Source organism: Rousettus aegyptiacus, unplaced genomic scaffold (genome assembly GCF_014176215.1).
Source record: "Rousettus aegyptiacus isolate mRouAeg1 unplaced genomic scaffold, mRouAeg1.p scaffold_m13_p_8, whole genome shotgun sequence".
Classification (NCBI taxonomy): Eukaryota; Metazoa; Chordata; class Mammalia; order Chiroptera; family Pteropodidae; genus Rousettus; species Rousettus aegyptiacus.
This window is the reverse complement of record NW_023416311.1, coordinates 106724219-106747906: the sequence shown is the minus strand read 5'-3', so window position 1 is coordinate 106747906 and position 23688 is coordinate 106724219. Positions and strand designations below refer to the sequence as shown.

Sequence of the window (23688 nt, the reverse complement as noted above, 5' to 3'; positions counted from 1 at the left end):
CCATCTTGGTTATAACATTACATTCTTCCCATCATCCAGGCTCAACACCAAGATGTTAGTTTAGACACTTCTTGCTCATTTGCCTCCTACATTTATTTCCAAGTTCAAGAGTGTCTGTCAAATATGATCCTTCGTTTACCTCTAGCGACACCCTCTTCAATTTATTACTTCTGGAGAAAAATTCCTGGGCATCTCTCAGTAGCTGGGTCCCTGGCACCATTTCATTCTCATCTCATCTAACACCCACACAACACTTGATATCATAGTCCCTAAACCTGATTCGTGTTTTGTCTTCTATTCTGCCATTTTTCAGTTCATCTACCATTTATTCAGCGTTTATGGAGTATGTATGCTGTACTGTCCTTTGATGAGAAATTTCTTCATGGGACACTCAACAAACATTTACTGAGCAGCTATTAGTCTAGGTTTCTCATTAGATCAGAAATGCATTAATATAAATATGAATAAAGTATGGCTCATGAACTTCATCACATGTGCTACTGGTATGCCAAGGAATCTGAGTCACTTCTGAAATGTCTTCTAGGAAACGGTTTTTCCCCAAGTGTTATGGGAAAACAATTCTGGTACACACTGGGTCAAAGTTAAACAACGGTATTTATTACATACTTCTCAGAGCCATTAATATGCTGATAGATACTGTGGATTTCCTAGAAAGGAGGGAGGGATAGAGAACCACTCACTTATTATACCAGACAAAAGTTTCTGTCCCTTGGCACATGGAAACAACTCAGGCTGGTAAAACAGTATGGTTGCCTCCACTTGCCCCCACTTTATGGATGAGGAAACTGATCTTAGCAGAACTGAAATAATTATAGTCATAGACTATAGAATAATGGTTAACATATCTCCTTCTAAGTCGCTAAAACTATACTCTGTACATACTTAGCACTTTGAAAACCTGTTCTAAATTCTGACCTTCCTTCCCGCCTCTCTGCTCAAACCCTAACGTATCTGACCACACCAGGTGCTTGAGTTTTGATGTTCATTTCAAAAATGTTAAAGGTTCAAAAATGTTAAATGTTACAGGTTCATGATCCCATACAGAAAACCCTTGGACCTAGATGTGTTTCTAAACTCAGAATCTTTTAATACAAAGGTATTACTATACATATACCGTGGGATCAAGAAGAAGCACCCAGAATCAATGCATTAAGGTTTCTACAGAAATGAGAGTGATCACTCACACTTAGTGAGATTAACAATACTGCATACACAGCCTCATGTGAGTCTGGGTCAGGTTCAGACTTAAAAAGCAAAAAGCTTTTGGTCACTTCTTAACACCTTGCTGACAATACACTGCTAACTGTTCCCTGGGAACATCGTCACGACACAGCATTCGTCATGTCTATATTCACACTTTCCCCTCACAGATTTCAGAGTTAAATGATAATAAATTATAGTTTGGGAAAAATACTACTTAAGCCTCTCGCCCTTTCCATACTCCTATCTGATACATGAACAAGAAATACTTCTCATTCAGTTGTGCCATTTACGATAGATTTTTTTCATAATCGAACCCTTATAGCTTATTTTAATTCAAAGAAACATGACTATGAATCACGTAATCTTTCAGGAATTAGAAGAGTCTCTACATATACGGGGTATCACTTGTATCCTCATTTGATCAGTACATTTTTTTTATCTCTTAAAAGTTCTTTCTTCTGACTAAAAAAATCAATAAATTCTAGTGAACACATTAATTTAACTGGAAACTGTTTTCTTCCGATATTTTAATGTAATTTTAGAAGATGTATGAATCTAAATAAGAATCTTGCAAAATTAACAATCATTTTAAAAAGTCAATATCTTCTTTCTGGGGTTTTCTGGTATATGATTTTTATTTATAAGCAATACAAACTCAAGAGTCTTAAAAGTAAAAACAATTCAAAATATATTTTCAATGTATTTCTTTTTCTTTGCCTTGTGTATATGGTCCAAAAGTAGCTGATTTGTGGTCCTGGTGAGCTAGCCATTTTTAGACTTTTTTAACCTTAGGTGCAAAAGTCTCTACTGATCAAAACCTGTCTGCACCTTCAACATGGGTCAGAATTAAGACACTTTAACTTTTTGAACTGATTTCCACAGTGGCAACGTTTAGATAAACATTGCAGACAGAAGGTGTACGCATCTTGGCTTAGGCCGGTATGTAAAAAAAACGACGTGTTCATAATCTTCCCGTTTGTTAATGGTGCACAAGGGGCCGACGGCCTCTGATTCCCTCTCTCGTCTCGGCGGCAGTCACAACCGTTCTCCACTACCTGCTGGTGCCATCTGTTGGTTCGTAAGGAGTGGGCATTCGAATCGGAAGGTATCTGGATATGGAAGGTATCTGATATTTCGTGGAGGAAAAATCACGACTCAGGTTATTGCTCAAGCTTTGGGGTTACCCTACAGCAACTCTCAGTTTTCCACGTCTCTAGATTATCTATGAGGCCCGGCTCGCTTCTCTTTGGTGCTCTCTACTTGGTGGCATAGCTCCGCTCCCGTTTATATTAACTCAAATTTGAAGCCGAATATTAAGCTTTATATTTGTTTTTGAATACGCTGTCAAGAACTGCTTAAATAATGTAGCAAATGAATTTTAATATCAATAACAAGAAAATTGTAATCAATTCTATTTGATTTTCTAGATCTTTAAAAATTTCATAAATCTTAAGTGAAAACCTAATAAGTAGTAGCTTCTATCATTATATTTGTGATTCTTCCCAAGAGTTTTATGTGTCATGAGTGTATTAATCATTGATTTTTATTTTCTGTCATTCTGATACTGTGACAGCTTGGGGTCTTGCAGACCCGGAGGCAACTGCCCCTCCCCAGGGTGCCAGTTCCCAGAGAGCGTAGCATGCCTTTCATAAGCAAAACTAACCAGTCCAGAGCCCACACCGTACCATGTCCTCTGTTAGGCTCTGCCACTCAGGACAGGCATTCCCTTGCCTTCGTCATCCCAGTGCAGAGAAGCAGACAATTTGGGACACCTTCTACCCGCCAGAGCCCACCGATCTCATTCTAGATGCTTTCCAGAAGTGAGCCAATGCTGCACTGCAAACCCGGCCTCTCCTGCTCCTCGCCAGGGACCGCAACAGAAGCTCCTGCACACACTTACCCCCGACTCCCTCTGACTCCTGACCGACCTGAGAGGCCCTGCAGGGTGCGGCACACCCCAAACTCTCCAGAGCTGTGAGTAATGTCTTTTCCATGACAACCATCTCTTTATGTGCTGGCCTCACCTGCCTGAAAAATCAATAAAACCTACGTTTCAAAACAATAGGTCCAGGGTCCAGGTCTGAATACCCCTTTCTGACCAAGTCCCTATGCTTGTAGCTCTGTGACATCTCCATTCTGTTGTACCCACTGTATCTGGAACCTGGAGTTAGTTCTTCCAGGCACAAGTGTCCGATGACACTCAGCCCAGTGCCTCTGACAGCTACTCCTAGCATTTCCTGGTATCGAATGTCTGGACAGTGCTCAGGGCAATACTGACCCCAGCAGGGCTCTGAGGCAGCTGGCTGTGGCTACAGAAAGCATGAGCTGCTCGTCAGCATTTGTCTGCTGGACACTGTCCTATGCTAGAGACCACGTCCAGCTCTAAGCCCTGCCTGGTTCATCGCTATTTGCTCGCTCATTATCAAGAGTCCCGTGGATAAGTCCCTGCAGGTGTGTATATATACACACGTAAGTACACTCGCACAGATCTTTCTAAATAATTCTACTACATGTAAACACATAAAGTCAATATTAAGGGAATTATGTAAAATAAGTATCAGATTTTGGACAACCATATTTGCGCTTTCTAGAGAATAATTTTGAAAAATACATAAAAGTGTCTATATATACATACACACATATAAACACATGCATACACATATTAGTGGATAGTTACTGCCAATTATATTTGGTAATAGGGAAAAAATCTGTTCAACACAAATTTCATGTTGATTAATCCTTTTATTTTGCTTGAAAATAGGTCTGAATTATAAGATAAATGTAAATATTTTACTATTTCAGTAGCGTGCTTGCTGATTTCAATATTGAGAATTAAGGTACAATTTGTTCCACAATTTTCATTTCTATTTTTAGAGATTTTTGTTAGATAACAGATTTCCTGAATTTGGTGTTTATATTACTTTGTTGAGGGAAAAACCTGTATAAATAGCACACTTCTGTGGTTTATATAAATATGCTTAGCTAAGGTAGAAACGCGATACACATCTTTCAAACACAACAGGGTACAACTTATTTTATTTAGACGTGTAGAGAGGATGCATCAGCGCACACCTAGCTTCTTCGCGGAGCCACAGAGCACGCAGCAGGAAGTCTGACTCCGAACAGAAGGCAGCCTGACAGCCACCCTTTTGCCCTAAAATTACTGAAAAAATTCTACTCTAGTTACGCGGTAGCATTCCCATCCGCTGAGGGTCTAAGCTCATCCCTAATACCAAGGATTACTTCATCAACATGAGAGTCTGCCTCCCAGAGCCGGCTTGTCCCATAAGCTGCCTATAAGCACCTTCTCTTCCCTTATTCCAAAGTCTCTGTGGCTTGCACATATAATCTATGGACAATAAATATATTATTTTTAAAGTAAAATATTGATCATCAGTTAAAAAGAAAAATAAATTCAAATTCATTCAATGGCTCCTTGAAAATTCAAGAGTCTCTACATATTAATAGCTGGACCTCAAATACAAGGTTTAAGCTGGACATGGTTCCACAGTGCAGTGGTTAGCGCATCTGCTTTGCATGCAGAAAGTCCTGGGTTCACACCCCAGTGGAGCCACGGTCCATGGTCTATGGCCGTGCCGCCCTGAACAAGCCCAATGTCTGATCTCGGAAGCTAAGCAGGGTCAGGCCTGGTTAGTACTTGGATGGGAGACCACCTAGGAATACCAGGTACTATAGGCATAAATAATAATAACAAAAAATAAAATAAAATGTTAAACATCAGTTCAAAACATAAATAAATTCATATTTGTTCAATGGCTCCTTGAAAATTCAAAAGTCTCAACATATGAGTAACTAGGCCCCCAATACAGGGTTTAAGCAATAATGATCACTTAGAGAAAAAAACACCTGTGCCTTCTTGCAGATTTACCAATAATTACCTAACGTAAAATTTTCGTAAGGAATCATGTAACTTGTTCCTCGAGTGCCCAATATACTTCGAAATTATGATTTTAGATAGGAGTTTATATTGAATACATTCTATTTCCCAAGCAAAAACTTCGAATGAAGACCAAAAATTAAATGAACTTATTTTCTCACCAACATAAAATGTAGTGAATGTATCATTGATTGGGGATAAAAGATTAGCCAGCTTAATACGAAACATTAGTAGAAAGCAAATATACCTAACCAATTCTGCAGTAAACACAATAATGATAACATAGGGTAATCTTGACTATTTTCTTTAAAAGAGCCCCTATCAGAAATAGAGACCTCAGTTGTATTCATGTTGGCTCATAAATTGAACAGTTTTTGTTGATCTGGTTGTATTCCAACCATCTTAAATGGCTCAATTGATTAGATTGACCGTGAAGTTAAAATGGCTAAAATGATTATATCGACTATAGCTCTGTCTGATGCTTTCTAGAAAAACATGCTCTTGACAGGCAAAACTGTCTCCACAAAGACAGGAATTTGAAAGCCTTCAATGTCTTCTTAAGTATTTATTTTCTATCTACTTCAAATTGGAGTTGAGACACTTATATCAAGGGATTAAAAAAAAAATGAAAAGAGTAAGAAACAAAACTAGCGAATAACACTAATGTCTTTCACATGAACTTCAGAATGATTCAAACAGCCATTTTACTCCAAAATGTGTAAGATTCCCACTTCTTAAAACCTTTTATTTTCATTGTTGATATTCTTAGTCGACTATGACTATGTCTTTCCAAAGAACATTAATGAAATGACAGGCTTCGTTTTGGCACCACAAGGAGAACGTTTACTGGCAAACTGCTCCCACTGGATGAGAATGAGATACTTAAATTGCCCGGCTGGTCTTTGAAAATTTTCCCATGGAACTATTCCTCCCTCTCTACAATGTATGAGCCTTTTAACCTCCAGGAAGGCCACTCTTTATTTTATAGGAGAAAATGTCAACCCAGGAGAAGCATGCATTTGTGAATTTACACTTGGTTATTTTTATTTCTTATAGCAATAAAGAAGTAGAAAATCAAGGGCATGCGACCTGTCATACAGGGCCTAGGGCCTCAGGGTAGGTCTCACTGGATGCTCAGAGCAGGTCGATTGTTCTCTCTGCTTGCAAAGAGGCTAAAGATCAGAAAGTTTACATGTCTTTGTTTTTAATTCATCAATTAATACATTTTAAACCTCTACAATGTGTTTGGAACAATTCTATATGAAGAACGTATAAAACAAGAAAGACAGAAATGGCCTCTGTCTCATCAATTCTTATATTTTATAAGAGACAGAAAATAACAATTAAATGCAGTTTAAAATTACACATTTGAATGACTACATGGAGAAAGTCATTAAGTGGCTGTGATCTGGAATAGAAATACCTCGTCTAGCAGTCTTATGAGGAATTAGTTCTTAAGCAGAGATTTAACAGCTAACAAAAAAGGGCCAAAATGTTGCTTACTTCCCACTGTAAAATTGTGTTTGCTCATAAGAGTGTGTGTGCATGTGTGTGGGTTGTGTGTGTGCGTGTAGGGATGATATTGATGAGATTTATAATAGGAATTTGGTTTAGGAATGAATTCAAACAAACAAAAAAAAAATCATGGAGTTCAGGAGATTAAAAGAAAATATAATAAGTAACGAAAAGTATATATACTTGGAACATAATCTTGTGATAAATTAGTGAACGGTACAATGGAATACTATGTTAGCCATTCCTAGGATAAGAAACAAAGATTATTTCCTGACTAAGATTGAACACTAAGAGATAAGAGAACTCACACACCATCATCCTTTATTCTAAAGAAATAGCTTACGTCAGCTGGCTTGTCGAGAGGAGAAAGGGCACAACAGTGAAGTTTCTCTACAGATAAGTAAAAATACCATACAACACTACTGTTTTCATTTGCATAAGGTAACATGGATTTCCTCTTAAGACACAGTAACAGCGGTGCCATTTTATTCATCCCCAACGATAAGTCAAGATACGCTCTGTAGGTTGTATTTTGTTAAAGAGATTTAATGTCAAATGTGATTTTGTTACGCAGACATATTTTTTGAACACAAAATTAAGAGGAGACTTGAAAGAAATAGGGCAATAATATTCAGAAAAAAACTATATTAAGGGTAATTTTTTAAAGATGTTTTTGTAATTTTGGTTTATAAACATAAGAAAAAGAAAACAAAACAAAATGATTCTTCTCCAGTTAAGGAAAATTAATTGTAGGAACCTCCACAATGCTAGCTCATTTCCCTCCCCCAAAATTGGAAGTGTTCCAAATTTTTACAAAAAAAAGAATCCAAAATAAAATTCAATGATATAACTACCACTGTTAAAGCTGTATCTATCAATTGTGCATTCATTCAACAGATATTTATTTAGAGACTACTGTATACCAGGTGCTATTCTTAAAGCTACATGCAATCTAATGCAAGTTGTGGCTTATATTTTAGAAATGTCTTTCTGTAAAACAAAACAAAACAAAACAAAATTCAGCAATAACAACAACAACCACGGAAAAACAGAATTCCAACAAATGTCAACCAAACGCATAGCAGCAATCAGCATACAGAAAAGTGACCACAAGGCTGAAAGTGTGAGAGCGTAAAAGTAGATAAGACCATTTAATCAGTGGCACTTCACGTAATAAACGGCCATGAATTCGCATGTCCTGTGCTTCTTGCTTTTAGCCTTCATGGGGGAGGGGCTTTGCCTCAAAACTTCTTTCCACCAACCTCTTTTTAGAATGACTGGGGGAAAACATTCTGTTTAAAACTAGTAACGGAAGGCCACGTGTACACAGTCAGTTAATTTTCAACAAACGATCAGACCAGTTCATCGGGGGAAAGAATAATGCTTTCAAGAAATGGTGCTGGAACGATTAGGGAACCATATGGAAAAATGAAAAAGAAAAACTAATACATCTCTACCTTACCCTTCTTTCACACCATTACAAAAAATTAATTTTAAATGAATCGTAGACTTAAACATAGAACCTAAACCTATAAAACTCCTACAAGAAAATAGAAAATCTCTGTGATCAGAGGTTAGACAGATTTCCTTAAAATGACATATACAAATGAACCACAGTGAAAATATGCATGCATTTAAATTCATCAAAATTATAAATCTTTGTTCTTCAAAAGGCAATATTATGAAAATGAAAAGGGAAGCCACAAACTGGAAGAACATACTTGCAAAACACACGTCTGATATAGGAATTGTCTCCAGAATATATGAGAAGCGCTTACGGTGAACTCGAAGAAGAAAGAAGAAAGAAGAAGGGGGGGGGGGGGGGGGAGGGGAGGAGGAGGAGGAGGAGGAGGAGGAGGAGGAGGAGGAGGAGGAGGAGGAGGAGGAGGAGGAAGAGCAAAACACAGTTAAAAAGATGGGCAAATAATTTAAATGAGCATTTAAAAAATAAGATGCACAGATGATAAAGATGCATACCGAAAGATTCACAGAAATGCAAAATAAAAATGCAAAGTGATACCACAACAACCCCTAGAAATGCTAAAATGGAAAAGATTGATAACACCAGTTTTTGGTGAGGATGCGGAGCAACTGAAGCCCCCTCCCTGCCTTCTCCTCCTCTCCCCTCCCCTCCCCCAAGCCAGGGAGAAGGTGAGGGGAAGAGCTGCTTTGGAAAAATAGTTTAGTGGTTTTCTTAAAAAAAAAAAAAAAAAAAACACTTAGCATATGACCTAGCAATTCTGCCTCTAGGGATCTACCCAAAAGGATAAACTCATGTACATACTAAGATGTGCTCATAACAGCTTTATTCATAATCACAAAAAATGGAAATAAGTGGTGATTGGATAAACTAATATAATCAAATACCATTTAAAAAAGAAAAATATATATCACCAATAAACTCAATAACATGGATGAATCTCAAATATATCACGGTAAAGACTAACTACTCTATTTCTTTACATGAAACTCTAGGGAAAACACAACTATGGTGACGGAAAATAGATCAAAGTTTGCCAGGAGTAAGGGGGCATCAGGAAGAGGCCACTGACCACGAAAAGCACAAGGTAACTTTCCAAGGAGAAAAGAGGCTTCCTATCATGATTGCGGTGGCCCTCACATGAATGAACACATTTGTTGAAAGTCACTGAATCACACTCTTAAAAGGGTCAGTTTTGTGATTTGCAAATTATACCTCAATAAAGCCAACAAAAAATTCTGATAGCATCAGTGGTTGCTACGGAGATTAGATATATCTATAAATTAGATTTAAAATCTAAATTGACGAGCATATTCTTTTCACTCCAAACATATATTCCCGAGGAGTACAAGGAACGCAGTCTACTGCATTCTGAGGAAAACACTATTATTCATCTGAACAGAAATATGATCATCTACATTCTACTAGCATGTAGATTTCCTTTGTGGGTGTATCCGTCAGCTACCACCAATGGATGGAGGGAGATATAAAAAGTTAATGCAGCTTCTTTCAGCAACATGGAATACGGAGGGGGAAATTGGAGGAGAAATAGGAATCAGTCCCTTTGGAGTACTGAGCCTCAGATTCATAGTCTAGTCCCAGCACAAGACGAATGTGAGTGTGCTGGCCACCTGGCAGCCAATGAGACTCCCTCCCACGCAGGGCGACCGTCAGCAGCAGGGTCCAGGGAAGGACGTGAAAGGTAGTTCAGAATTCTGCAATCATGTGAGAGAATGGAGACAGACAATGAGGACAGTGGGAAGGCTGGTGGGATAACACTGGGAATGAGATTTTTAAAAACTTTTACAAAACGACCGGATCGGTCTCTCTGACGGATACTGGCGTCCATCTCTTGATGGGTCGGCTTATAAAACTGGCATCGTTAGGTTCTTATCTTTAGAGTTCGAGGTCTTGGCTGTGACATTGTGATAGGAAGGGCTATCCTCGTCTAAGCTGGAAGGAGTCAGTCTAGCTTTTTCCAGGTGTCTTCATTCAAAGAAGCTTCCACTGCAGGAATCTACAGATAACTTTTGAAATAAGATAAACTACCCATTTGGGGACTTTTTTTTTTTTTTTTTTTTTTTTTTGCTACTAGCCTGCTGCTCTGAGAATTTTACCTGAATGATACTTAAAATCTTAGGTATCATAGAAAAATAATGAGGGGTCCAAATGGATCTCACAAAAATCCAACCATGAAAGGCAGGTGACCTTCAGACAAGTCCATGAAACCCCCGTGCCACTCCATATACACGACTTTGGTTATAGACACGATTCCAAGAATGTCAGTTATCTCCGAGCAAGCCCTACAAATGCCGTGTAGAGTCATAGATGCTTACAGCAAGAAGTAATGGGTGATATAAGAAGTCAGAAAAAATATGAGTGCAAAGCCAAAACCTAGTAACACATGAAGCCAAACGATGACCAAACACTCTAAATTTAAAAAAAAAAAAAATCTGTAATTCTGCTGACTGGTATAGAATGGCATGTTACCGGCCTCTTTCAAAGACTGAGTATAAAGTGCTAGACACGACAGTCCCCCACTTAACCACAGTCTCCTTTTCTGTGGTTTGTTATCTACGGTCAACCTCCGATCGAAAATATTAAATAAAAAATTCCAGAAATAAACAGTTTATAAATTTTCAATTGTGCTTCGGTCTGGGTAGTGTGATGAAATCTCTCGCCCTCCCACTCCATCCACCTAGCACGTGAATCACCCCTTTGTCCAGCATCTCCATGCTAGAGACACAAATCGCCCATTAGTCACTTAGTAGCCATCTTGGTTATCAGACTGACAGTCCCCAAGTCTCAGTGCTTGTGTTCAAACAATCCTTATTTTATTTAATAATGGTCCCAAAGCATGAGAGTAGTACCAACTTGGATACGCAAAAGACAAGCCACAAAGTCTATGTATGTATGGAAAAAATATAGAGAGAGATAGGGTGAGAAAGAGAGACAGAAGTAGACAGGGATTACGTGATTTCAGGCATCCATTGGGGGTCTTGAAACATATTGCCCCTGGATAAGGGGGATTATTGCACATCTGATACCTAAAGTGAATAAACCTTGAGGCCGAAATGGAAATATAACCCAAGTAAAATCTAAGAACGCATTGGTTTTGGAGCTTTTCATTCCAGTACACCAAAAGGATACTTTTCTTTCACCTAGGTCTTTGTTACGTGGTGATACCAACTTGTCTACCTCCCGCCCCCTAACACTCAGCAATGTTTACCTCTTATTTCATTTGATGGCACATTTCAAACTGATTGTTTATTGTGGCCTCCTGATTACTTAATTTAAAGTTTTTAATTGCATTGTCTTAAGAGTGAACACTGTAATATGTGTGATATTGAAGTAAAAACTAAAATATAAGCTTACAGGTAAGGCATTTACATAATTCATTGAGATTACATAAAACACTACCGTATTAGAAACATACACATTGCTAATTACAAAATTATATTCCATCCACTATCACAAATTGAAGTGTCAGGGCATTTAAGTCACTTAACAAGTTGTTAAGTGGTTAGGTCTTGAAATATGTTCTCCATTTTGCTAGATTCTGACTCTGTCTCTGGTGGCTGCCACTGTGTAATTAACATTCACTCTTTAGAGTAGCAAAAACGGCAAGTTTACCACTACCTCGGATGCAGGAAGCTATGACAATGCATAGCCCACCCACAAAAATACACTGGTTCATGCTTTTTACAAAAGGAAGTATTTACTCTATGCATTAAGCTTTACATGCAAATAGGAAGGTAAAAGTTTGAAGAGTTTCTCTCACACACACACACACACACACACAAATACTGAAGAACGCTTGGGTGTTTTAATCAGTTTTAAAAATCTTATAAAATTGTGTTTTTCCCTCCTTATTTGGTGTGCTGGAAGCTCTTTCACTCTTTCTGCTAAGCCAGGAAACCGTTTCATCTATTTTAGCCGCCGGGTGGAGGATAGATGCTGATTAAAATTTGAGTTAATTTGCAGAGGCGTTTGGAAAGCATTTGAAAAATTACTGAAGATCACTGGGCTCCAAAATTGGGTCATAAAGAGCAAGTCCCATAAGATAGATCTTTTGTCTTTTTGCTGGATTTATTAGCACTGGGAGAACTAGGAAGTTCTATGAAAACAATGTTTCTGGCCGTTAGTCAAGCACCTAAGAAGAAGGCTGCTCGTAGCAAAGCCACCCCCCTCTCTTATCTGTGGAGGACACATTTAAAGACCCCCAGTGGACACCTGATACCGCAGATAGTACCAGACCCTCTATACACTATGTTTTTTTCCTACATATGTGCATACACTTCGTGGTTTCTCTGGGGCGTATCCAAATTGCCCGCACCACTACTCTTGGCTTTGAGGCCACTATTAGGCAGCACAAGGGTGACTTGAATACCAGTCATCAGGACATTCCATCTGAGAGTGGAGACGGCGCTAAGTAACTAATGGGCGGAGAGCACACACAGTGTGAATGCGCTGGACATAGGGACGGTTCCCGCGCCAGGCGGGGGGCGGTGGGCCGGCTGGAGGTTTAGTCACAGCCACTCGGAATGGTGCATGATTTAAAATGTACGAATTGTTTGCTTCTGGAATGTTCCATTCACTGTTTCAGAGCACAGCTGACCGCGGGTAAATGAAACCATGAAAAGTGAAACCGTGGATGAGGTGGGACGGCTGGATCCTGGATGCCCTGGTATCTCTCATCGTATCTGTTCACCCTTCAAGATCTATGCAGGTGCCACCAACTCTGCAGAGCAGACGCCAGTGACCGCGGTGGCGACAGCAGCAGCTGCCCGGCAGCTCCATAGGACGATTTTCTCCGTCGTGCTGTTTGATTAGGTGTGCGTCGCAGGGCTCCGAACAATTTTAACGCCATGCTCCTCTACTTGAACCTGATCCATAATATAGCCTAACGTTTGCTGGCATTAAAATGTCAACAAATATCTGAGGAGAGCTATACATAAAATCTTGCGGACAAAATTTTTAATAAGTTTACTACAGCTAACAGTAGATATAGGTAGATAACGGCAACATGAAAACAGTATTTATTATTTCAAATGAAAGGGAGTTATCTTACAGCATCCAACTGACTTTCTGGTTAAATTTGTGATTTGGATAGGGGTAGCTATTATTTGAATGACAGAGGAATTCGATGAGTTTTTACCTTGATGGGACAATGGGTTAAATCTTAAAAGATGAAATTGAATCGGAATGAATAAAATGTCCTAATTTCAGGTAAAAAATAAATATTTTATAGTTCAGGATCAACACACCGAAGCTTAATTTGATAATATGCATAGAAGATCATAAATTAATAGGACATATTTATTGAGCAGTTGTTCTATGTTAGTTTAAGTGCTAAGTAAGCATTTTACAGGTATCATTTAGCTCAATCTTCACAACACTACAAAGTAGTGAGAATTTCCAAGTAAAAGATGAGGCCCTTGAAAACGAGAGGGCTTAAGTACCCTACCAAGGTTATACAAATAACACATGACATGGCATAGAGTGGGACCCGGGTTCTCTGGGTCTAAAGCTTTGCTCTTAGCCAACACACTACACTGATTCTCAAGGAGGTGTAAGTATGACTCGATCCTTCAAAATATCAATAAGACTTTATGCTGCAGCATTAGATATATTATGTCCAGACTAAGGGGGTTGATTGTTCTTCAACACTTTTTCTACTTTTTCTATATTAATAGTTGTCAAATTCCAGCACCTCCAGGGTGGTAAAGGGTCAAGAGAGAAAGAAGGATGACAGCTTTTGAGAAGACCTGGAAGGACGTGACCGCCACCGAAATGTCTGGAGTACCTAGAATTCTGCATCTATCAACAGCCTAGTTAGTAGAACATATGAAAATGTTAAAGCTATGATTCAAAAACTAAGTTCCATGTCGATATATTTTTTAATGCATATTAAGCATCTTTTTGAATTATTGCATGGTAGTTCTGTTCCCATTGCCTAACTCAGAAAAGTAAAAATCCTCACATGAAAGTCAATAGGCCTGAAGCCTACAAAGACAGGAGATGAGCCAGCTCTGCTTGGTGTGAAACCCGACGGCTGCTGTCCACGGCGGGCCGGGGACCCCTGGCAATGCACGAAAATTCTCCGCAGTTCTCCAATCACTGAAAGTGGTAACGGTAGCCGCTTAGAAATAATACAAGCATTTCCACTTCTAAAACTGAACAGTGTGAGCTTGGATCAAATAAAAACTCGCAGCGACGAGGGGAGGTCCGGACATGGACCGAGAGCTGACCCCCGGGCTAGCTGTGTCCATCTGCCTCGTATTTCGTTCCATGTCTTGTCTCTCGGTACACGTTGCTTATGCTGAACACTTGCTCAATTTCCATTTGAATAATACGGTGGGTCCCCAAATCGAACAGGCTATGTCGTGCTTAATCATTAAGAAAAAAAGCTAAGTACGATTAATCTAAAGTTAAAATATCTCAATTTTTACAGAAGACAAAGCAAACGTTTGTGTATTTTCGCCCCAGTTAAACCCCTTGCTGTTGGCTGATGAAGGGTCACTCTTTTTATTAACGTTTGCTTTTGTTTGGGTCAGCCCCCTCCTCATCTTGTAGCCTTAATTCAGTCCCCATCCCCCACAGCAACTCGTCTAGCGCCTTTCATATATTGCTCTTCCAATCCCGCGTCCGTGTGGTTACCTACTTACGTGTTTATCTTTGAAAAATACGTATTGTGCCTTCATCCTGCTCAGTTTCCGCGGCTTCGGGAGGGGCTGGCAGCACACCTGTCGAGCTGCGGCACGGGTGGGACACTGTTCGACCCGTTCTTGGCACTACTTGAAATCGTCTGCTTTTGCCAAATCGACTGATATGAAGAGGTAACTTTTTCCTTAAACTTCATACGGAAGTTACTATGAAGAGTTTCTGGTTTCTGCCTTCACAACTTGTCTAGTTACTTGGTTTGCCCATTTTTCTAAGAGGATAAGCTTCTTTTTTCTTTTTTTTAAATTTTACTTATATTGTTTCCTTATGCATTTCAGTATTTATCCTCTGAAGGAAAATAAACACGTCTTCCCTTATTTCATAGGTGAAGTCACCTATTTCATAGATCTCTTTGCTTCCTCCATGTTGTCCTCCACTGAATAGAAATGTTCGTTCTTATAAAGTCTTAATAATGTCAACTTTTTCCTTATGTTTTTTGCTTCTTAGAAAAAATGTAAAAAATTGTTCACAAGAACTTTTCCTATCCTGATGTCATTAAGATATTCTTCAACATTTTATTCTATGATAGAATTATTTTCACATTCAGGTCTTTAAAATAACAAAATTTTTATATGCTCTTCAACAGTAAGCCAAGATTCCTTATAAGTTACACTACTGTTATCACCAATTAAGGTCACGAATTTCTTGGGGTTCCTTTCAGGACTCTGCACTCATGATCTGTTTCTATTTTCCTGAACATGAATACACAGATTTTATTGCTATGAAATGGTTTTTATTTTTAGCAAAGACAAGCCCTACTATTTTAAACATATATTGAATAGTATTAATTATTAATTAAAAAATATTTCATTCTGTATTTTAGAAAGCAGAATAAAACATAAAGTTTGTGATAACCTAGATTAAGGGGGACATGTTTAAGTGACCACAAAGACGTCCACACACTACCCTTGGTAGAGACGCTCTTCACAATGTTTACTTTGAAGAATAAATATTTACTTTTAATATAAGGAAAAGTTTTATAACTTTCAAGGCTTTTTACAACTAAAATCTGATGCGAACACAGTTTTGTCATTTCTGAAATAAAACAAATGGACAAGATGATGTTGTAGGTATATTTAAGCTCTAAAACATTTCATGAACCTATAAAAATAACCTAAATAGAAATTTCTGTGAAAAAAGGCCATTTCCATATCTCTGTTTCTTAACAAATTTCCTAGGAGGTAGACTTTGCTCGTGCTTTCACCTTCATGGCTTTGTTTCAAACATGAGATCATATGTACTCCAATGATACAGAAACATCCTTTGATCAAAGTACGTTACTTAAAAATTGAATAGCAAAAGCAACACAGAACAATGAAATTTTATGTTAAATTAATAGCTACGAACGTAACATGCTTCAAAATTGAAGATGAGCAATATAATAAAAACATGAGCGAAAAGGATTAGATGTACCTCATGAAATAAAATCAGTATTTCTAAAATAATATTGTCCAAATATGTCTCTAAAAATAAATTGTATGTAGGGACAAAAAGACGTCTTCCTACATCTAAACATTACAGAACAGTATATTGAAATATGTCTTTGTGGGATCCCAGGGGCAGATGGCACATCATTTTTTGTCCCATATCTATAGTTCAATAATATTATATGTAATGTCACTTATGATAAAACCAGTAACTTATAATTATACCCCTTGGACAAAATAGAGTTTCTTCAGATACCTTAGAGAAAATTGATTGCAATTTTCAAAAATGTTAAATATTTTACATAGGGGCATTAAAATAACAGTTTAATTGATTATAAAAATTTTAAAATGGGACATTATACACTCCCCGAAATGGCTATAACAATGACAAAATAACAAATGCTGTACTAAGATGTGGTAAAACAGTAACACTCATACATTGCTGATAGAAATACTACATGATACATATAGCGACTTTGGGAAATAGTTTTGCAGTTGCTTGAAAGTTAAACATAAACTCACGGTACACAGAAATACACGTCTATGTCCTACGAATCTACCCATGAAAAATGAACATTTATGTCCACACAAAGATGTGCATACAAATGTTCAAAGAAGCATTTTTCATAAAGCTTAAAACTAAAAACAATACAAATATGTATGGGTGGATGAGCAGAACAAATGTGGACTATCCAAACAATGGAATATTAATTCAGCAATCAAAAGCAATAAACTACTGATACACGCCAAAACATGGATGATTCTCAAAAGCATTAAGACAAATAAAAGAAGCCAGAGGCAAAGGATTACATATTGTTAGATGCCATTTTAATGAAATATTTACAAAAGGCAAAGTGATAGAGTTAGAAAGCAAGTTAGCACTTGTCTAAAGCTGTGGTGGTAATAGAGTCTAAGTGAAAAAGGGCATGAGGGGGCTTTTTAGGATGAGAGAGATTTTCAAACTGAACTGTGCTAGGGAAGTGCTCCCAAGAATTGAGGTATGAGGTGCTCCAAGGACCCCATTACCAAAGAAATAAATATAAATGGTAAGAATTATCAAACAACAACAACCATTTAAAGACTCTGGAAATTGTCTTAAGGGCATAGAGCAAATGAAGAAATATTCACTCAAGATAACTGACAAAATCTCAGTAAGAGAGTCTGTGGCATTTAAACCATACCACAGCCTCCTCGTTGCTGGTCAATGTGATTGGCATGAAGTGGCCTGGACTTGAAGACAGAACTCCTGCTCTCACCACCTACAAGTACAGGACTGTAGCTTCTTCTCGAAAGGGGCAAACTATCTGCATTATTTATCTCCTGCAGCTTCACATCGCAGGAGCTCCATTTCAGGCACATGTGACAGAGATCTGGGGTAATCTTCCTTCACTCAGTCCCAGGGGTAGGTTGGAAGCTCCATCCTGGCGACAACGAGCTGACAATGTCTGGCTCTGACTGGCCTTGCCCCAACTTGCTTGTAAGAAGAAGGCTCAACACCCTGCTCAAAGAGCAGGAATGTCACTCCGAATGAAGTGGGTTATCGGCCTGGCTCTCACCTCCAGGGCAGTGGTGCAGTTGTTCTATAGACAGAATGAGGCGAGGTATAAAACCAGGACACTCCAGTGCTCTCCCTGATGGGACTGACTATATTTAAAACACATAAAGAAGTTCAAGTCTAAAGGTTTACTGAAAACAATAAAGATCATAGTGTTGAATAATTGAGCCTGGCAGCTCAATGACAACAATAAATAAAGTGACAGACCAGATAGAAGTTTACCAGAGAGAGTCCAAGAAAGAAACCGCTATTAAGACACCTCCTGAGGTTGGAGCAAATCTCAAAGACTAGGGCAGTCGAAGAAAGAGACAGTGGATGAGAGCCTGGTAAAGTCGACCACATGGTGAGGAAATAAGGAGACCACATCCAGGCGCAAGGATGCATCCTCTGAGGGGTGGCATCAGATGCTACACAGGGAAATCACACTTCACTCAACTAGTCCAGCCAGGTTACTAGAGAAGTGAACAAGTCAACAAAGGAAACTACAAGCTCAGGTGTGTGTGTGGGAGGAGGGATCAGTATTCAGAACTGCCGAAATATATTATCTAAAATGACAACTTTTTAACAACAAAAAAAAAAGAGTTATAAAGAGACAGAAAAGCAGAAAAGCATCACTCATTCAAAGGACAAAAAAAAGAAAGAAAAAAACCCAGATGTTAGAAACTACCATTAAAGGGGCCCATATGGCAGATTTAGATTTCAAAGCAGCTATTATAAATATGTTCAACGAACTGAAGAAAATCATGCTTAAAGAATAAAAGGAATGTATGAAAAATCACTAGTCAAACAGAGAATATCGATAGGTAAAAATTATCAAAAAGAACAAAATGGAAATTCTGAAGCTGAAAAAATAACTGAAATGAAAAATTCACTAGAGGGGATCCAGCGTAGATGTGAGCTGGCCGAAGAAAGTTGCAGTGAGCTTGCAGACAGACCAGCAGAGGTCATGTAATCAGAAGATCTGAGAGAAAAAAGAATAAAGAAAATTGAACTAAGCCTCACAAGAATGTGAAATGCCATTATTCATTACATCGCACATGTGAAGAAAGTACGAGAAAGACAGGAAAGAGAAACAGAAAAAAAAAATGTCAAATAAATAATGGTTGTAAACTTCCCAAATTTAATGGAAAACATTAAACTGCAGATCCCAAAAGCTCAATAAAATTCAAGTAGGATAAACACAAAGAGATTCACACCCAGGCACATCCTAGTTAGCTTGTGAAAAGGAAAGACAATCGGAAATCTTGAAAGCAGAAGGAAAAATGATTCCTTAGTTACAAGGGGACGCCAATGACATTAACAGTTGACATCTCCCCAGAAACGATGCAGGCAAGAAGGAAAGTGGGAGGAAGTGTTCAAAGTACTAAAAGGAAAATAAACTGCCAACCAAGAATCTTATATTCATCAAAACACTCTTTTGAAAATGAAGGGGAAATGAATACACTCTCAAATAAACAAAAACTGAGAGATTTATTGCTAGCACATGCACCTTACAAAAAAAAAATGCTAAGGAAAGGTCTTCGGGTTGACAGTGTGTGACACCAGACATTAACTCAAATCAACATGTAAATAAAAAAGCAGCACCTGTCAAGGTAATTATATACTTATAAAAGATAAATTATATACTTATGGATTTTAAAAGCAATTGCATATAACAGTACATATATCATTATAATATTGCTCGTATAGCGTATATAAATACAATATATTTTACCAAAACAGTACAAAAAAGTAGATGGAAAGAAAGCATTATTAGAGTAAAGCATGGCACCAGATGGTAAACGGAACACTTATAAATAAATAAAGAGAACCAGAAATGGTAAAAAAAAAAAAAAAAAGTGAATATAACAAATTTCATAAATATATTCTTGTTCTCCTTTCTTCTGTTTCTTAAAGACATAAAGTTATATAAAGTATGCTTATAATTATATGAAATCTGCTTATAACAATATATTGTTGCTTTTTTAAAAGTAGTATAGATAGATGTAATACATACGCCAACAATGGGGAGAAGGAAATAAGTTGTATAAGAATAACTTTTCTATAGCTCACTGGAATTAAGTTAGTATAAATCTGATATGTTAATATGTATATTTAGGCCCTAAAGCCACCACACCAAAAATTATTTTTTTAAAAAAAATGAAGTAAAAATTCACTAAAAGAATTAAAATTTTATACCAGAAAATATTCACTTAATGCAAGAGAAAACAGGAAAGACAAATAGAGGAGCAAGAAAAAGACCAGAAACACAGAAAACAAAAGAAGAAAATTAGTAGACATAAATTCAACTACAACAAACTGTGAATGTATATAAATTAAACAATCCGATCAAAAGACAGAGAGTTTCATATAGGACAAAAAAAAAATAACAAAAACCCAATATCCAAGTGTGTATACATACATACATACATACACACACACACGCGCACGCGCACACACACACACACATATTAGAAAGAGAGAGAGAGATGCTGTCTAAAGGAAACATCCTTTGGATTCAAAATATGAATGGATTGAAAGCAAATGGATAGAAAAAGATATATTACACAAAGATAAAAATATTAGAACTGGTGTGACTATGCTAATGTCAGACAAAACAGACTCTAAGGAGCACATGTTACTGGTGATAGAGAAGAGCGTTTTGAATGACAGAGGGGTCAATTCATCTGAAAGATATAAAATACACAAAGCAAAAGCTGGAAGAACTGAAGAGACACAGAAAACTCAGCAATATTAGTCGGAGATTTCGATATCCCATTGACAGTACTGGATAGAGCCACTGGACAGAAATAGGGGTCAGCAGAATAGAATTAAAAATCGAGAAATACACCTGTATAGTTATGGTTAGCACTGGAATTCCTTATAACCCCTTTTTCAGTAAGGCACAGACCTTCTTAAAAAATTTCATTCTGATTCTAGGACTTGCTAGTTATTTAAGTTATTAAATCCAGTGTCTTTTGGCTTAAGACTCTGTTCTACCCATTTAAAAAGAAATCTTCACGTGGAATCAGTAACTTCCTTCTTCCACTGAGAGCCGGAGTTGAGGGTCCAGTGACTATGTGTAGATGTAGTCCATTTCCTGACACCCGATCTTTCTCCCTGGGTATTGACCAGGGACAGGGAGAAAGATGTTTCTTCATGAGGCTGTCATCGAAAGCGGGAAGTTATTTGTAAACACATGAACTTCACCACGGTAGCAGGAAGATGGCTGTACACGGATACGCCCCTCGTGCCTCGTGCTGGTCCTCCTGGCACATCCGGCAACTCGGGAAATGTCTCTGTGTGGGCTGCTGGAAGCTGAGTGCTCGTACAGGACACAGTACCAGCGGCACCCACTGGGAGTGCTCTGGCTGTGTTCCGAGCCCCACACCTGGCTGGCAGAACCAGGCTCACACTTCTGCTGCACTCGACTCTTTGTCCTGTGCTTGCCAAGTCCCCATCCCTCCCCATCTATCCTTCTGTTCCTAACTCTTGTATTTTCAGTTGCAATGGGATTCATCTTCTCTACCCTCAAGGGACCGTACATGCCCAGAAAGAGAGAATTTTAGCCTTTCTTTATCTGGTTGTAAATAGCATCATACATTTCCAAGATTCTTTTTCGGTCCCAGTGGAACTGCAGCAGGACCGCAGGCGCACGCGCGTGCACACACATGTGCACACACACACGCGCACACACACACACACACAGAGCCACAGAGCAAGGCTGCTGCCTCCCCATCTTGAAGGCGCCATACACTTTACAACTGACTGTCTTGAAAAACCAAAATTTGAGACTTTGAGGAACAGAAACCAGACAAGCATCATTCCCTTCGGCCCCACAGGGACATAAAGGGTACGCTGAGTCTCCTGTCCTTCTTCTCGGTCCCAGCCCTTCGCAGTGCCCACGTGGCTCTTTCGCTACTTCCCGCTCCAGAGGCAGGAGCAATGACCAACCAGGCATCCCTTGTCAGAGAACCTGAGCTCTCGACAGGTGGCTGCTCCTCTGCAATCTCACACTGAATTTGGAAGTAAGTGGTAGTTGAATACGAGACAAGGTGAAGTGGTCCAGAAAGTATGTGAAGAGTGATACGGACTCAAGGTAGAGTTGCATTGCCGTTTTTACGGGAAAGATGGAACAAAAGGAGCCGATGAGAGGAATTCTTTCTAAATGAGGAGAATCTGAGAAAAGATGGGAGAGACGGAACAAGAAGACGGAACAAGAACATGGTGCTGGACAAGCGGGGTGGAAACGAGCTCCCTAAGTTAGCAGCCCGTGGGCTCAGATGCTGTGAATATATCAAGCAGGTTAAGAAAAAAAAAGGAGTCTATTATTTGGTAGCCTGGAGATCATGAGCCTTTAGAGAAATTTTAATGTCATGTTGTGGGCAGAAGACATAGTCACTAGGTTGAAAGAGAAATCGAAAATGAGGAAACAGAAGCCAAGAGTAGACAACACCCTTTCAAAGCACTTGGTGGTGAAGGTGAAGAAAGAATGGCTTGAAAAAATGAAAAGAAATAAGAAATGTCTCCTCCTGTAAAGTTAGAATTAAGAGAATGATTTGGGCATATTTTCAGGTGAAGAATATAGAGCAGCAGGAAGAGTTACCAAAAATCACAGAGAGAACAGATTCTGAGGTAAGATTCAGAAGAATATGGAACAGAATGGAATGTGGGGGATGCAGTTAAAAGTTATCTTTAGAAAAAAGAAGGCGCCCCTGAAAGAGAGATAATGATTGGACAGACGGGTGAGAAACTGGAGTCTTAAGGTCACTTCCAAAGGGGAAGAAAAGGGAGGACGAAGCCTGAGGGAAGGGGGCGCGGAGGGGGAGGCAGGGCGCGCCCCCCGCATCCTGCTTATTTCCTGAGATAACTTCACAGGAGCTTTAAGACATCAGTGAGGCTGGAAATAACAGAAATCCAGAACTGCCCAAGGACAGGAGGGATGACATAGTTCTGACACTAACTTCTAGAGCTTTCCACATTGTTCCGGGTTCTTTTCCAGAATCACTAATCCCAGCCGCACCTCAAGACACTCGTATGTACATCCTATTTCCAACACTCACGTTGCTCCGTCTTTAGTAAATCAATCCCTTGCATTTCTCATTGGAAAGAGCATTATTTATTTCCGACATGTAGGGAGGAGGCCGTCGTTGTCAGGCCCCTTCCCGTCTTGACTTTCAGATTTACCGTCCAGGACCTGACGCCTCCCGGGTCCCGCCAGGGGACCAGCTCCCATGCCTCCCTTCTCCTCCACACCGGCTTCTTTCTGCGCGCACTCTGAGTTCCTCTCTCCTCTATACCATAAATCGAGATCTTCCATTCATTCGCAGTTGTCTAGAACCGCGTTTTAATTCCTCACGTTCTCAGGCCCTCTTGGCATCAACAGTTTAATCCTCACTCATTCATAATTTTGCCATCACTTTGGTGGAGTTGTAGAGGGTGATGAAAGAAACAAATGAGGAAAACCTGCCCCTGACCCGGGCATAACAAATGAGCCTCTGAAACGTATCCCATTTAGCACGTATGTTACACTTCCAGTGGAAATTGGATGTGCACACATGCGCACACACGCGCGAATCGGCCTGCCTACAAGTTGGCTGCAGAACATGTTATATCTGTAACTACTGCCAATCTCGAATCTTCTGTTGCTCGAGGATCCTCCTATAGGAAATTTCAACTTTCAACTTCCTCCCATTCTGGGATAAAATATCTTATTAACGTAGGAAGCGTAAAATGGGAAGGAGTACAGCACTTCGCTATATTCGTCTAGATCCTAGTTACAGCAGAAGTTTCACGTCCTCAGTAATGATGGAATAAAATTTTACTAGAAACAAAATATAAATAAGAAAACATATATATATATACACAAATGTACATATATAATGTA

At 38.9% G+C, this 23688-nt stretch overlaps 1 protein-coding gene and 1 pseudogene across 3 annotated transcripts in view; one reads left to right on the top strand and one right to left on the bottom strand.

Annotated features, from left to right (window-relative positions):
* Positions 1 to 23688, bottom strand: part of CTNND2 (catenin delta 2) — a 751200-nt gene that overhangs the window by 525578 nt on the left and 201934 nt on the right. The window lies entirely within an intron of this gene.
* LOC118607084 lies at positions 4808 to 4923 on the top strand (annotated as a pseudogene).